The sequence below is a fragment of the Phaenicophaeus curvirostris genome, chromosome 16 (assembly GCF_032191515.1).
Source record: "Phaenicophaeus curvirostris isolate KB17595 chromosome 16, BPBGC_Pcur_1.0, whole genome shotgun sequence".
NCBI classification, from domain to species: Eukaryota; Metazoa; Chordata; class Aves; order Cuculiformes; family Cuculidae; genus Phaenicophaeus; species Phaenicophaeus curvirostris.
In genome coordinates this window covers 6769772-6784764 of record NC_091407.1, presented here as the reverse complement: position 1 = coordinate 6784764, position 14993 = coordinate 6769772, and the positions used below count along the sequence as shown (strand labels likewise).

The 14993-nt window shown below is 44.0% G+C and overlaps 1 pseudogene; it reads right to left on the bottom strand.

Annotated features, from left to right (window-relative positions):
* Positions 1-30: 30 nt before the first annotated feature.
* LOC138727766 (putative uncharacterized protein MYH16) lies at positions 31-14340 on the bottom strand (annotated as a pseudogene).
* Between the last annotated feature and the right edge of the window lie 653 nt (positions 14341-14993).

The window sequence follows — 14993 nt, the reverse complement described above, 5'->3', positions numbered from 1 at the left end:
GTCCCTTCCAGCCCAAAGCATTCTGTGATTCTATGATTTTGTGTTCTTAGCGAGGTGGTTCACCTTGTTCTCCTCATCTTGCAATTTTCTAGGAAGGGAGGTGAGAAACTACCTACCCTGACCTGGCAACAGACTGCAAACCCAAAGAATAGACTTGTCTGAGGTGCTTCCTGAAAGCAGTATGCACTTTGTGGTTGCATTTTCAATAGGCCCACAGGAACTTGGTCCAGCATTGACTCTTACAGAAGGATCCTGTTCACCCTCAGCAATTCATGTAGCTCCTCTGGGCAGTAGCACAAATTGGCAACACTCCCCTGTGCTGCCATGAGTTAATATCTAGAAAAACACGGCCCCCTTCCTGTTTGTGCAGTGAACTGTGGTCTCACAGTCTTTAAGCAAGCAGACAATGGGTTTTTTCTCTCCTTTCTCCAGACTGGGAGAATGAAAATAGAAGAAAGCAAAAAAAAAAAAAAAAAAAGTAGCAGTTATTTCTGCCTGATGAACTTCCTCCAAAGCCCCCTTCTCCTTTTGGAATTTAGTGACTGAGTCATTCTGAGCGGAGAGATCTAAAGTCAGAGCTCGAACTCTGTGGTCTAATGCCTGTAGACAGAAAAGGGAACATCACACAGGTTTTGTGGATCACACAAGCCGTTAGCAGCACCAGGACAAAATGTCACTGGGAGCTTCTATTTCTTTAGAAGGAATCTGAGATTCAGTTAATAAATTCTGAGACATATGAAGCATCTGTGAGTTTAACATCCTGTGGATGTTAGCATTGCCTTCAGAAGAAGTAGCAAACAGCCACATGGCTGCTACAGTACAGATTTAAAACTTCTCCAATTATATTAAATAAAAAACAGTTGAGGTGCAGAAGAGGGAGAAGTATTCACCAAGACTAGGTGGAAAGGAGTTACATGTCTATGGAGGGGGGTATTTCGTAAGTGGAAGCCTACAAGCATTGCCATGTAAAAGTGGGTATAATTAATAAAGAATGTAGAAGACATGCAGATGTTCTTATGTAGAGAGAACCCTAGGAGTTGCTGTGAAATGACTATTACTGAATTAAATTACAGAATTAAATCATGAGATGCTGGAAGACAACTTTTGGAGCCCTGGGGAAGATCACCGGAGTGAATCTGAGCATGCCAAAGGGTGCTCTGACTGGACAAGCTGCAGTAGTTGTCGGGTTCATTTCCCTGAAGAATGAAGTAGAAAAAAATATCTCTCTCATGCTTCATACCTGCTTTTCCTTCTCAGTTTTATCCAAGGTAGTCTTCAGCCCTTTTAAGTCAAATTTCAAATCACTGAGCTAATGTCCACTTGTTGGCACTTTATGTCAGCTCCTTCATATCCAGGATCTGGCTCAGTAGGTCCATCTTTGTTTTCATCAAGTGGTCTGGCAATCCTCAGCATCCAAGAAGTTGTCTTGTTCCTAATGAAAGGGTAGGAATCCAGTGCTCATCCTATGACAGGCTGCTAGGACTCCTGCCTCTTACAGCAGCAAATTTCCATTAGCTAGAAATGCGAGATTTTGCCTTTCCTGCATAGATTGTTAGGATTTCTTTAACATACTTATTGTTATAGTTGATCTGAATCTCTATTTTTCAGACCATAACTTCTTAAAGTCAAGCATCAAAAAAGCTGTTTATTTATACACGCATAGATCCTTAGGAGTTTACATTTTAAAAACATGCCACCCTGATTTACTGTAGAATGTGCTGAGCATCAGTGGTTGACCAGGAGGACAATCTCGGACTTGTGACAACAGCTCCTTTTCTTTAGCTGTGAGGCCTCTCAGTCTTCTCTGTTTTCTAAGGACTTAACTGTATTTAAGATACAGCCAGGCTGTCTAAGAATCTCATGCATAATCCCCATATGCTCTTTAGTCATTCCATATTGTGAAAAGAAGCCTCATGAGTCATTTGAGAAAGCTGATGCCCTACCTAAAGAATACTAAACCTTTAACCATCCCCTGTTGTTAATGCTCAGCCTGCAGCTGGATGGGGAGTTTAACCTTCTCCTGGCTGAGGGTGGCTATCTGCTCCTCTGCTCTTTTGTGTGTCCTTTGAGTTCCCAAGTCTTTGGCACAATGCTTTGCAGTTCCTTCAGTTACATTTTCTTCTCCTGTTGGGCCACATTCAGCAAAGACTTCGCTAGGAAGCAAAGAGTTCAAGCAGTGAGGTTCCCAAAACAAGTTTTTTCTGTTATAATGGTCCTCAAGTGCCCTGAGGTCATCCTTTTACTATCAGATCCTAGTATTTTTTTCATTCCAGTGGGAGACTTGGTGTTTCCCCAAATGCCTGTTTAGAGCAGAGAGTTTCATATCTATAGTGTGAGTAATACAGCTGCTGGAAAAGGTTGTTATGGTGCAAAGCAGCAGATCTGTGTGCCAGCATAGAAAACAGGACTGTATTCCAGATTCTGATCTGATATAAATGCAGAATGAGTCTTATAATGATCTAGATTCATACCAGTCCAAATGGGACCAGAACCTTTTGAAAGCTCTTCCCTTCCAAGGCTATGGAAGTTGGTTTGGTTTACCCTGAGTTGGGAAGGCGTGTCCCTGGGTAAAAGGGCAGATTTTGTTTCCCCTATACATGAAAAATGGTTAGTTTTCTTTCACGTAAGCCTGAGTATCTTGGTCAACACTTTTTTCCTCTCTTACCAGAAAACCAACTGAATTCCTGGGACTAAATGAAGGGAATCTGAGATGGAACTGTCCCTGCATCCCAACGTCGTGGTCCTGCTTCAGAAAAGTCAACCAGGCAGCTTTGGTTTGGCTTTCCTGTGTTAATGAATAGTGAAATCCTGTACCCAGTGCTCAGAACCTCACCACTCCTCTCTGTTCTAGTTTAGAAATGTGAAGCCCAAGTCTTGAATTTTCAAGGCCCCGTATTTCTACTCCCCGAAGGTAGCAGGCTGAAACTCAGATTGCAAGACTTTCTCTGTTTACTAACTTTTCTGGCACTGATTTAGAAAGAAATCATTCAGACCTGTTGCCCTATTAATAATTAACAAGAAAGTCACTAGCATTCTCAGTGTCTTTACTTAAGTGAACATGGCTGTTGTTTTCTCTCCCAGCCCTTATCTTCTCTGCCCAGACGTCCCAAGCTTCTCAGTGCCTGTAATTGCCACAGATTAATTCTGCACAACAGGACAACCTCAGAGTGTTTTCTTCATCCTGCTGTACGATTTCCTCCCTCCCCAGAAAAGCAGCTGCAGAGACTTTGGGCATTCCTCTGAGTTGCCATCAAGCCTAGCATGTAACAAACAGAACACATGTGGCTTGGAAAGAATTCTGGTTCTGCGCAACATATGGAGAGAGACTCAGAAGTGTCCATGCACAATTGTACACATCAATATGCTGCAATCGGTATATCATCTCAGTCATGTGGGGTAGGCTCTGATGCCCCGTAATTTTTTGGCATGCAAGAAGAGTCATAGCAGTTTGCTGGCAGGACAAAGAATAATATAATTGAATTTGTTTTAAAAACGGTACTGTGAATGTAGAAATTGAAGTTTTCACGAACTGGAAGAAACAAATACTACTAATAAAATAGAAACTAATCAAAATGGTGGCTTTTGCCTCTCGTCTTTCCTCTCCTGTATCCTGCAGCTGCAGATGCCATAGGCAGTGACAGAAAAAGCAGACAGAATCGAACCCAAAATCTTGTGACTCTTAAATGTGTGCATTGTGGTTGGGTTCCAGGGACTCACAGCATCACCCAGTGACTTAGGGTTTCTTGGCAGGGATAACACTCACTGCCAAAATACAGAGATCCTCCAACTGTCAGTCTTTGGAGGGGATGCACAGGAGGTAATTGTCTAATTGCAATATTGTTCTACTGCACAAAGCCATATGGAAAAAGCAGGAAAGCTTTATTGCTTTGCTGTGTACTGAGATGTAGAACTTGGAAGTCCCAGATTCATTTTATGATTCTTGCTGGTAAATTAATTGCCTTCATGGTTGGTTTCTAATGCCACCTTGGATTCACAGAATAGTTTCTAGTTTCTTTCCCAAGGATACCTTCTTTCCAGTATCTTTTTGTACGCAATCCACATCAGGAAGCCATGACCATGACATTACAGCATGGTCATGATCTCTGTCAGAGGTTCATCTCTTGTGTCTTCCAGTGTGAATAGGATCCCAATGCAGAAAAATATGCTGGAAAACAGGAGATTGTTAGAACTTGGATTTCGAGGTAGCCTTTGGGACTATGAAACTCTGGACTCCTTGTGTATTAACACTCAGAAATGAGGATATATTTCTTCTTTGGTTGAGCTTTTTGATCTTTACATGTGATCTTGTCTGTTTCTCTGCTTACATTTACAAAAAGGATAAAGTTTAGCAACATTATGGGAATGAAAAACTAATATTTACTAATTGGGTTCCATTTACCTTTAGCATGGATTTGCCTGGAGTTCTCCTGCCTCTTCTGTGCCCAAGGTTTCTAGCTATAAGAAGTAACAGCAGGATCATCATCAGATCTAACTCAGTGGCATATAGTAAAGCAGGAGTGGAAGCCTTTTCCTTGATGAAACCCAAATATACGTTGTGCTTTCCTGTGCCAGGAAACATGCTAAGTAGTCTCACTGATGATTAAAAAATAATAGTCATAATCTTGTCTTTAAATTAAGATTGGGGCAGTAACCGGCCCACTTTAACCTCCATCTGTAAGTTGAAATTTAAGGGTAGAATAGGCTGGAGGAGTGATGAATATTGTGTAATTATGATAAAAGTTGGGAAACGCAGATTTTACATTTCATGCAAAGAACAGACTGCTCCCTTTTGCATGGCTGTTACACTAGATACTTTCATTATGTTGTGTCAAAAACATATGTGCACAATTAATGATATATGCTTCTAATATTAGACAGCTACAACTGTCTCTCTCCATTTTCCTTTCCAGTCTTAAACTGGATAAATGATCAGTTAGTAGGATTTTCGCCTGACTAAGGAGTACTAAAGAGCAAGTGAGATTTATTGCATAGCTTAAGGTGCACTTCATTTGCATTATATTAACTGAACTGTCTGATTAAAAGTCAGGTTTGGGAGCATGTGTAAGAGAGAACATTATATGCATGAGGAAGTGGGTTGCTGTAGAAACCCTAACTCTGCAGCTACATTTACACCAAAGGCATGCTGAGTCATAACTGCCATCAATTTATTTAGCTCAATTTGGTAGGAATAAACAGTACCTTGTTATATCCAATTCTGTACTTTTTCTCTCCCGGGTCAGTAGAGCCAAGCACCAACTCTGCTGCCTTCTTATTGTCCACAGACCCTGGAGGGATTATGCTGGGATTCAGGCTTTGGTATCAAAAATGAGAAAGACAGGTATAATGATGAACTTACAGATAGCAGTAGTGCAGAAAGGCTAATCACTGCTTAAGATCTTTGATTTAGCTTCCTAGCCCCACAGGCATGGCATCTTAATACTGGAGGTGAGGAAGCTTGTGGGCATTTCTATCTGTCTGTGCAATGTGGAAATTCTTGGAGAGAAGTGCAGAAGCATTGGAAGTAGGCATTCCTACTCACTTCCTCTGACCTCTCATGGACAGGATCGCTGCACGGGATGCTTACCTCCTCACCTGGAACTGGAATTAAAACAACATGAGTAACTGCCTATTTGTAACAGATTTGTTTGCTGTTCACCGCTTTCTGTTACTTGCCTTTCCATTTTATTATATACCATAGGTGAAAACTTGCGTTGCTTTTCAGCTCTGCAATTCACCTTTCCACTGCAGAGTCACGGGCTGGGCTGCTGACAGTCCTGGTAGGCAGCAAGTTTTTCTGGTTGATTGAAACCTGACATTTGTCTGGGCAGCAGAAGGCCAGTGACTGCCAGGAGGGGATTCTGTAGCCTGTCATTAAGCCTGGGCTGTGCTCACATTTCCATCTGTGCAAGCACATTTCTGCAGCGGTGCTTGGTAGCGCCTTCACTGAGCAAAGTGAACACGGTGCGGACCGTCTGCCTCTCAGGCACAGTTTTCAAGGATAAAGTTAGATTGTCTTTCAGAACAGCAGAGAGGTAAGTAGAGGCAGACACAGGCTGTTACCTGGATGAAGGGTGTGTTACAATGATGGCTTAATCCTTTCCACAAAAGAATGAGAGGGAAGCACTGGGCACCAGAACCAATGACATTTGCTTGCCGATGCATTGGGCTGACAGTATTGATTGTACTGGACGATGTTGACCCTACCTGCAGCCTCCTCCCCTTTAAAGAGGACCCACAGCAGGGGTGTGCTGGACTTCTGGAGCAAGCCCTCCACTGTGTCATTCAAAGGGTCCTCATTCTTCTGTAGCCACCCCATGATGCTGTGTCACAGCTGGAGAGAAGCCGGGGAGAAAAGGCATGATCGGTTCAGATACAGCAAGAGAAAAGCCCAGTAGCAGTGCATGAGAAAGCAGGTTTCTGATTGTTGACCTGTGCAGAGACAGGGAGAAAGCCTCTGTGGGTACAGGGAAAGGAGACGAATTAATGCTGGCAGGGAGTAGCATTAATGCACTCCGTGGAGTCCCAGGACTCGTGGGGGGCCTTTTCCATGGAAAGCCCATTTGCCCTGAATAAACTATTCTGCCAAAGGAAAGGATATTGTGGGAAGATTGTACTTTTACCTTTTAGGCTCATACTTTGATATGCTGACAGTGGGGACGATGTAGCTTATAACCAAGCACAATCAGAACATATTTTGGCACAGTCAAATGTCGCTTTCAAAAACCTGCTTGGTGGCAAAGAAAGGAAATAGTTGCTGAGTGTAAAAAAGATAGAGCAAAGGGCCTGTGATTCATGCTCTGATCATGTTCTGTCAGTATGTCTGTGCAGTGGAGTATGTGAATAACTGGTGGAGTTTGATAATATGCTTAAATACTGTTCCTGCTGCTAAGCATTAGCATGGCTGCTTGACAACACAGCAGAGAGGCGAGTCACATGCACCAGGAAAGGCGAGACAAGCTGCAGTGAGCTGCAGGACTCTGGCTGTTCCAGCAACATGTCAGCAACAGAAGCAAAAATGAATTTAATCCTTTGGCTGGTGTGCCTTTTGGGTAGCTTTCCTGCAGCTTTGTGTCAATAAAGACAAGCCTTGGCTTGAGTTTTGGGGGATTTGTTTCTTTTCAGAGTATCTGTAAGGATTGTATTGTTAATCAAGGCCAGTGGCAACATGTTGAAGAGTGATGAAACAGCCTTGCTGTTATTTGTACGTTAAAAAGCTCAACTGTTGCATCACTGGTCAGACGTTTGCACAATCAATGTTTCCAGTTAATTGTTCCTGAAAAGGATCTCTGAGATGCACACTTCTGTGTGGCAGGGCCGATCGGCTGCAGTACTTCTTTAAGGGAACAGAGACATGTGGATTTGCACCAATAAAGCACTATTCCCAGAGTTGCTGTACATTAAAGCCTATAGAAGTTTGATGTGATCTGTTCATGCAGAGGGCTTGGCTTCGGTGGCTTGGCCTCACATCTGACCCTGTTAAGTGCAGGAAAATGGTCACAGGCTCTGCTTCCACAGGCAGGCAAGCTCCCCAGCCCTGCTGGGAGCTCACTGGGAAGGACAGAAGGGATGCAGGCGTTGTCTCTGTCCCTGCACACACAAACCATGCAGCAGAGCTTGCCGGATGGAGCAGAGGCAATAACACACACCTCAAACAAGGTGTCTGGGCTCCCATATGCTCTGGGAGGTATGGGCTTGTGTGCTCCACCATGGTTCCAAACACCTGCAAGGCAGGGCTGTTCAACAAAGCAGGATCAAGTCCTCAGCTGACAGCTCGGCCATCTGGCTACCCTGCTGCCCTGTGGCAGCTCTGGATGCCAGCTCTGACTCTCAATAGCACATCTGTTCGTTTAAAAATAAAACAACAGTGTATAGTTTAAGGTTATTTTATACTGTCTTGAAACAAGAGTCTGTTTTTAGCAGTCCTTTCAATCTTAACAAACTGGCTGAGCTCTTAACACGCTGGTTTATCCTGGTTTATCACCAAGTGTAAGATCTTGACCTACCTCGGCTTTGTCCACCTCTGCCGGCTCCTCTCTTGGCTTCTGCTTGAAATCTGTGGTGCCCGAGTGCTTGATACCCCCCAGTCAGCTTGTAAACACAGATCTTCTTTTCTGGACCGGAGCCTAGGACATCAAAGGCCACCTGGCAGAAGGGACACAGAGCCTCGCAAGGGAATTCCTAATCTGCACCCTAAACTGGAAGGCAGCCCATAGTGCTAAACATCTAAAATAATGTTCCAGCCCATTGAAATTTGACCAGCTAGGTCCCTTCAGACTAGCACAGGACAGAGTAGCTTAGTCTTGCTATAAACCAGCACTCTGTTTTTCTCTCATATGCTCACTTATGCTATGTCAAACCATGTGCTTTGACAGCAGTTGTTCTAAAGGTCTCTGATACCATGAGGAAAATGCAACGGATCGTCAGGGTTATCAACTCATTCCACACTTCGCTATGCTTTTTAAAATCAGCAGGACGTGAGCAGCAACATCCCCTTATAGGAATTATCCCATCTCTCTGCTAGCACAGATACGGAGGCAATGGGGCTCCGCTGGGAACGTTGTGCTTTGCTCTCACAGCACGCCTGGAGAAGGGAGAGTGCGTGATGCTGAGCCTGCTGGAGAATCTTATAGACAGGGTATTACTTGTGAGCCATGATTTGGGACTGCCTGTCTTAGTGGCTATGAAAATCATATCTGCTTTGTACAAAAGGCTTGTTTGCAGTGTACAAATCCTGGAAGCCATAAAATACCAACAGCTGCTAGAAAGGGCATTGTGAGTTCAGCAGCTGGAGACTGTTTGATCTCTCTGTAGCTCAAGTCTTGCTCATAATAATAGTTTCAGGAGCCAGCAGATATTCCAAATAAGCTCTTGTCAGTAACAGATACTCTTCAAAATGATATTAAAAAAGAAAATGTGTGTCAAAACCAGACAAAGGGTCAAGTCTTCCTCCTACAGAAGCTGCTCCTTGAGATTACATATGTATGTGAGATGAGCAGGTTTTAACCCACGGTCTCTGCCACAGCTTTCAGGTATGTCAGTTTTCAGGCTTCAAACAAACCCTGTAACCAGCTCATTTGAAGTCCTGCAAACCCCAGGCCATTGAAAGTTAACCAGAAACTCCTGCATCAAGCTCATTTGCTCTGGAGCAGATCTTTTACGTTCAGGCTTCAGCTCTCATACAATTGAACAAATCTTTCGCTTATCCCTAGCTGCTCTTCCAGTGGCTTATTTATCCTTAGGTTGAAGAAGCTGAATTTTATTTTTATGGGAATCTTAGGCCTGGACAGCAGCATCCTGTTTACTGCATTTTCAGTTTCAGTGATGTTTCTCCTTACTTCAGTGAGAAGTGGTTCTTCTCATCATTTGTATTTTGCGCTGTAATCACACCTTGATGCACCCAGTGATAATGATTAGGATTGGGCACAAGAAGCAGCAAGAGACAGACCAAGAGGTGCTTACACTGATTGTCATCAGTACAGTCAAGGCATAACATGAGCGTTTTGACTGGAGATTGAGGGTTCTTCTAGGTTTCCATTCCTGAGCACATTTTGAGCCTATCACCTAAAAGAAGAGCCTTTTGTGGGTTGAGTTGCTTAGGCTACCTAGGAGATTTTCACATAGCAGCCGCATCCAAGTAAGCAGGATTGAACACCCAAACCTTTTCAGAAGTATTGAACAACTTATCCTGGCTGTCTTTCCTGTCTTGAGGAGATGGAAGCAATTGCCATGAAGCAGCTCAACACTTCAGTTTGATAATGATCATTTTTTCCTTCGTGGCAGCCCTGCCAGATCAAGCAGGACCTAACCAGGCATTGATCAAGATAGGGGAAGACAGCTTTCTTTTCTTACTCTGTCCGGCCTAAGGAAAAGTCACTTGCAATCCTCTTCTTCCTGGATAATTAGTAACAACCCCCCACTGCAGAGAACCTATTTCAGTCTCTAGCCAAGAACAGTTCTGGTGAGTAAGTTTCTTATTGTAGAAGCAGAGGATCATGCAGGGATGTGTGCATTAAAGGGAGTGAATGACACACAGCAAGTGCCATAGCAGCATTTTCAAATGTCTTTGGAGAGAATGTGGTGGAAGTATCTTCTCTGGTGGAGGATAATCTCTCTCAGCTCCTTCCTAGGAAATGACAAATGATTTCTCTAGCCCAGAAGGAAACACATCCAGGTGTAGGGAGCAGCCAGAGATTGAAAAATCATGACTCTCTGGATGTCAGTGAGGATTTTGCTTTTGATAACAATCAAACCCACATTTCAGCTGTGTCCTCTGAAAGTTCTGTGAGTGCGGCAAGAACCCTAGTGGTGCTCTAAGTTGCTTTCAGTGATATTCTCAGACCATGCTTTTAAGCTTCCCAACGTTCCCACTGGCATAAGTTTTAGTACAGCTATTTTGGCAGCTAGTGAAACGGAGGCTTGTCCAGTTCTGCCAGTGTTGGGTTCAGGAACAGATCTCCAGACTAACTCATCCTACTTCTAAGCATCCTCATCCTCTGAATTGCCAGGGTATGGTTTCTAAGGATGACCTGTGAAACATGTCCTTATACTACGTTTTCTTTTGAGCTATGGAAAAGATGTTTTGTACCTTGCAATCTCTGTGTCCATACCATCTGTCAGGCACTAACTTGCTTAATTTGGCTTCTGGTCTCCACAAAAAACATTCCCCTCTAGACCTCACTGTACCAATTCGCTCAGCTACACCAAATCACCAGTTCTTGGTGGCAGTGCAGGCTGGGTGTATTCATCCTTCCCTCTCAGCTGAAGTCTTCTGTCCATACAGCTCTGCTGGTGACCAGTGTCATGGGAGTTCTTGAGACAAATTTAGGTTGACTCAAACCACCTTTATTGTCACTTTTAGTTAGTCCGAGTGACTTCAGGGACCACTCACGCAATCCCGTCTATCAGCAGAGCTCCAGTGAGGGTGCAGAAAGACCTTGCACCAGTGCTGCTGTTCACACCGTGAAGTTCTGCTAATCCCTTGCTCTCTAGCCCAGGCTGGAAGAAGCTGCAGCCTGCCAGTAAACAACCTGGACTCGCCTTGGCCCGCTGTCCAGAGAGGCAAATCCAACATATGGTCTCTGTGTGTGAGGCAGACCTGGGATGAGTTGAAAGTAGGAGGGATGCAGACAATCCCACATTAAAGAATAACCGGTCCATATGTTTCCTCTCTCCTGCTGCTGCACGCTGAAGGGCTTTGGTCAGGAAACGTGGTGGGTCTCCACCTTGAGAGCTGGGAGTTGCGGTTCTCAATTTAGTCCTGGATGCAGGTGTGCAAACAAAGAACAATGCACCTTCCCTGGATAACTGTTTTAGGGTCTTGGTTGCAAGACAATTACAGTGTTGTACTGATGAATGTGAGTAATGGTTGCGATATAATTGTAGAATGAAAAGTGAACAGCTTTGAGGGAGGCATTGTATCTTTTACTGCTCACACAGTCTCATAGGCAACTCAAGAAAGATGAAATAACTTTGTCATCATTTAAAGCACGTAACATCACTGAGGAAGCAGGGGCAGATTGTGGTTTCATTTACAGCAGTGCAGATCCCTCAGGTTAACAGAATTCATTTCAGATTTGCACATGTCTGATGTAATCAGAACAGGGTCCATTCGAGACAAGAAAAAACCCAAAGCAAAATTAATATAGAGAATTACGTGCTTACTTACAGCTCTTATTGTTAGCCCCAGACAGTTTGCCTGTGCTACCAAAGTGAATTCAGATAAATTTGCTCTGGGTGAGAAAATAAAAGGTGAGTCTGTTAATCAAGATTGCAATATCTGTAAGAAAACAGAGAGTAGCTGAAAGGTTTGGAGCGTTCATCAGGGACAGACAGCATTGCCTGCAGGGGCAAATTTGCAAGTCAGTGAGAGGAAATTTAATCTTTTCAAAGATCAGATCTATAAAAAACCTCTTTCTTCTTGGATTCCGTATTAGAGCTTAAAGAAATCCTCCTTTCTCTGCAGCATATGGCAGAAGAATGTGGCACACAGAAACAGAGGAATGAGATGTCAGTTGGAAACCCCAATGTTTTACATTTTCACTGACAATTTCAAAATGAAAAATAATCTGCAAAAAATAAAAGCATTTTGAGTCTTTGCAGAAAGAAACTGTTGAAGGGACATTGATTGGGGGTTGGTCAAAATGATTTTTTTCTTTTGGCATGTAAAAAATTGAAGTCAAACAAAATCAGCTGGCAGTTTTAGTTCAAGAGATTGGAAATAATGCCTCATGTGAAACATTAGTAAATATAAACTGTGGTGTTTGGGGAAGCATTTAGAAATAATTTTTAGTTTTATTCCTTCTGAAGGGTTCTTTGCATGACCTACCAGTGGTTTATCACCAGCGAAGGGCTGGTTCTAAGAAAATGGGAGGAATTGTTTTCCCTCATAGTTTTAGCATTATCAAGGGTCTCCAGAACAGGATTCACCTGGATTATTTGACCTTCCAGGGATTCCTACAAAAAGAAGATAAAAGTCAGCGTCAGTGGGATGCTCAACACTGAATCATAGAATCATAAATTGGTTTGGGTTGGAAAAGACCTTTAAGATCATCGAGTCCAACTGTCTTTCCAGCCCTGCTAAATTAGCACAATTCCTCCTCACCATCCAAAGCCAGTTAAATACATTTGCTGTCAGTCGGCTCCCACAGAAAGCTGAATTACTGCTCTCAGCAGCAGTTCCTGTTGAGGTTCAGCCCTCCACAGAGGTCCAGCCACTCCTGGGCTGATGCCCCCGGTTCCAAGAAGTAACACCAAATGCAAGGTGTAATGCAGTTTTCAGTGCTCAATACTTCAGTCTTCCAGAAAAGAGTTTTGGGATGTTTCAGGATTGAGAGACCCACAGGGGAACAGCAAGACAATGCTCAGATGTGCAGGCAGAAAACGAGGAAAGAGGAGTGGGGTTTATTGCTTATGGGAAGAGGAAGGTTATGCCAAGGATAGAGGGCAGCATAAGACAAGCTGGGAGTGTGTAGGGATGGCCTCTGGGAGAGAAGTTGTGGAGGAGGAAACAGACACAGAGCTACAAGCTGGGACATGATAATCCCGAGCTCTAGTGGTGAGGAAGCTGGAAGGAGAAATAGGAAGCCTCTGAAGGAATGGAATCCTACAAGGCTGGAATAACAGGATTTTTGCTGCAAGGCCAAATGTAGCTGCTATTTATGTCTTTAAATTCTGAATTGTTTTACTGACCCTCATAGTAGAGTCAAAGGGGAGAGGAAAGGAAGAAAGGAAGAATGGAGAAGAGAAGAGAAGAGAAGAGAAGAGAAGAGAAGAGAAGAGAAGAGAAGAGAAGAGAAGAGAAGAGAAGAGAAGAGAAGAGAAGAGAAGAGAAGAGAAGAGAAGAGAAGAGAAGAGAAGAGAAGAGAAGAGAAGAGAAGAGAAGAGAAGAGAAGAGAAACCCACTGCTCAGCCGTAGAAGCTGCAATGCCTCCGCATGCTGAAGCAGCTGTTAGCATGGAGGGCTTCTCTCTATTTGCTACCAAAGAGCAGACTTCTTTCTATCATGAGAAAAAACACCAGGTCCCCCTCCCTGATTATTGATGCTTACATCTCTTTTATTCTTTGAATAACCTGCTCTTCACAATGTTTTACCCTGACAAACACTTTTTCCTATGTTTTGTTTTTGCAGGTGGCAGGAAATAAAGTGCAGGGAAATCCCACCTTGCTGAGGATCCCCGAGGCTGCTTTACAGCACTGTTCTCTCAGGAATCTCTATGCTGTCTGCAAACTCTATGATTATTCCTCCCACTGCTATTTATTTCAGTTTCCAGACCACCTGCAAGCCCCCAGAGCTCTGCGTGAGGCTGGGTTCATTGCAGCCGCAGATGAGTATCACCCTCTGTTTTATGAATGAGAAAAAAGAAATGCAGGGAATTCATTTGAAGAGAGGACAGAGCAAAGCAGAGAGTTCAAATGTTCTTGTGCTTTGCCATTTGCCTTTAACAAGTGAGACACAGGCAGGGAAAAGGGGCTTGGACGTGAGGTGACGCTGGAAGATTTAAGTCACACATGCTGTTTGCAGTGGCACAGGTTGGCCATCTAAGTCTGGACCGGTTCCTGTCCTGCCGTTGCCCCATGCTGCTTCGCTGTTCCTCTCTGCCCTTTCAAATCATGGATCCTCATGTGGATGTAGTGCCAACAGAGGTTGTCCAGGACACTGGTCTTGTTCAGGAAGGTCATATTTGCCATGCCATCAGTCTGATTGAACTTGGGTGGGTTCATCATCCGCTCTTGCATCACCTGCTGGACATTGTTCACTATGATGGTCTGCAGTGTTTGGGAAGAGGAAGTAGGTGATGTTATCCCAGACAAGTCTTCATGGGAAGACACTTTCTTGGACATGGTTCCACTTTGGATCTTGTTCTAGCTGCCATTGCTCCTGGCCGATGGCCTGGGGAAAGGAAACCTGGCTGACCCGCAGAGAAGATAGGTCTGGACTCAGTAGGCTACTGCTTTCCTGTTGAACCCATGAAGTAGAGCTTAGCTGGTTGGTTATGCATGACTTTGTCATGCTTTTCAGACTGCATCTCCCTAGCAAGGAAACTTCATTGCTCATCCTTCACCCAGCAAGGTGTCTTGATGTTCACATTCTCTGTTTTCACTTGCTCAGGCGGAGCCAGGAACTGCATGGGTCAGCGTCATCCACACACTCTTCCTAATAATTGGACATCTTGGCTTCTCTCAGGCAGAAGACAAAACTAGAAGGGAAGGGCAAGGGGAACAGTGCTTCCCACATTACTGAGAAAGCAGAGATTCATTAAGCCTGGAATTTCCCATGGTGCTGTCCTGTTCGCATCAGCAATACCTTCCAGTTCAATAGGAACCTGCAGCAGAAGGAACAGGCAAGTCGACATCCCAAACCTGGGTGGTAGTTTTCTGTGGTTCCCAGAGAAACCCGTGAAGTAGCTGTAAGTCAGCACAGCCACAGAGCGTCCCCCTCCCTCCCTGGGGTTAGGCAGCCCCCATGCAGGTGCCTCCTGTGCAGTGTGGGCGTA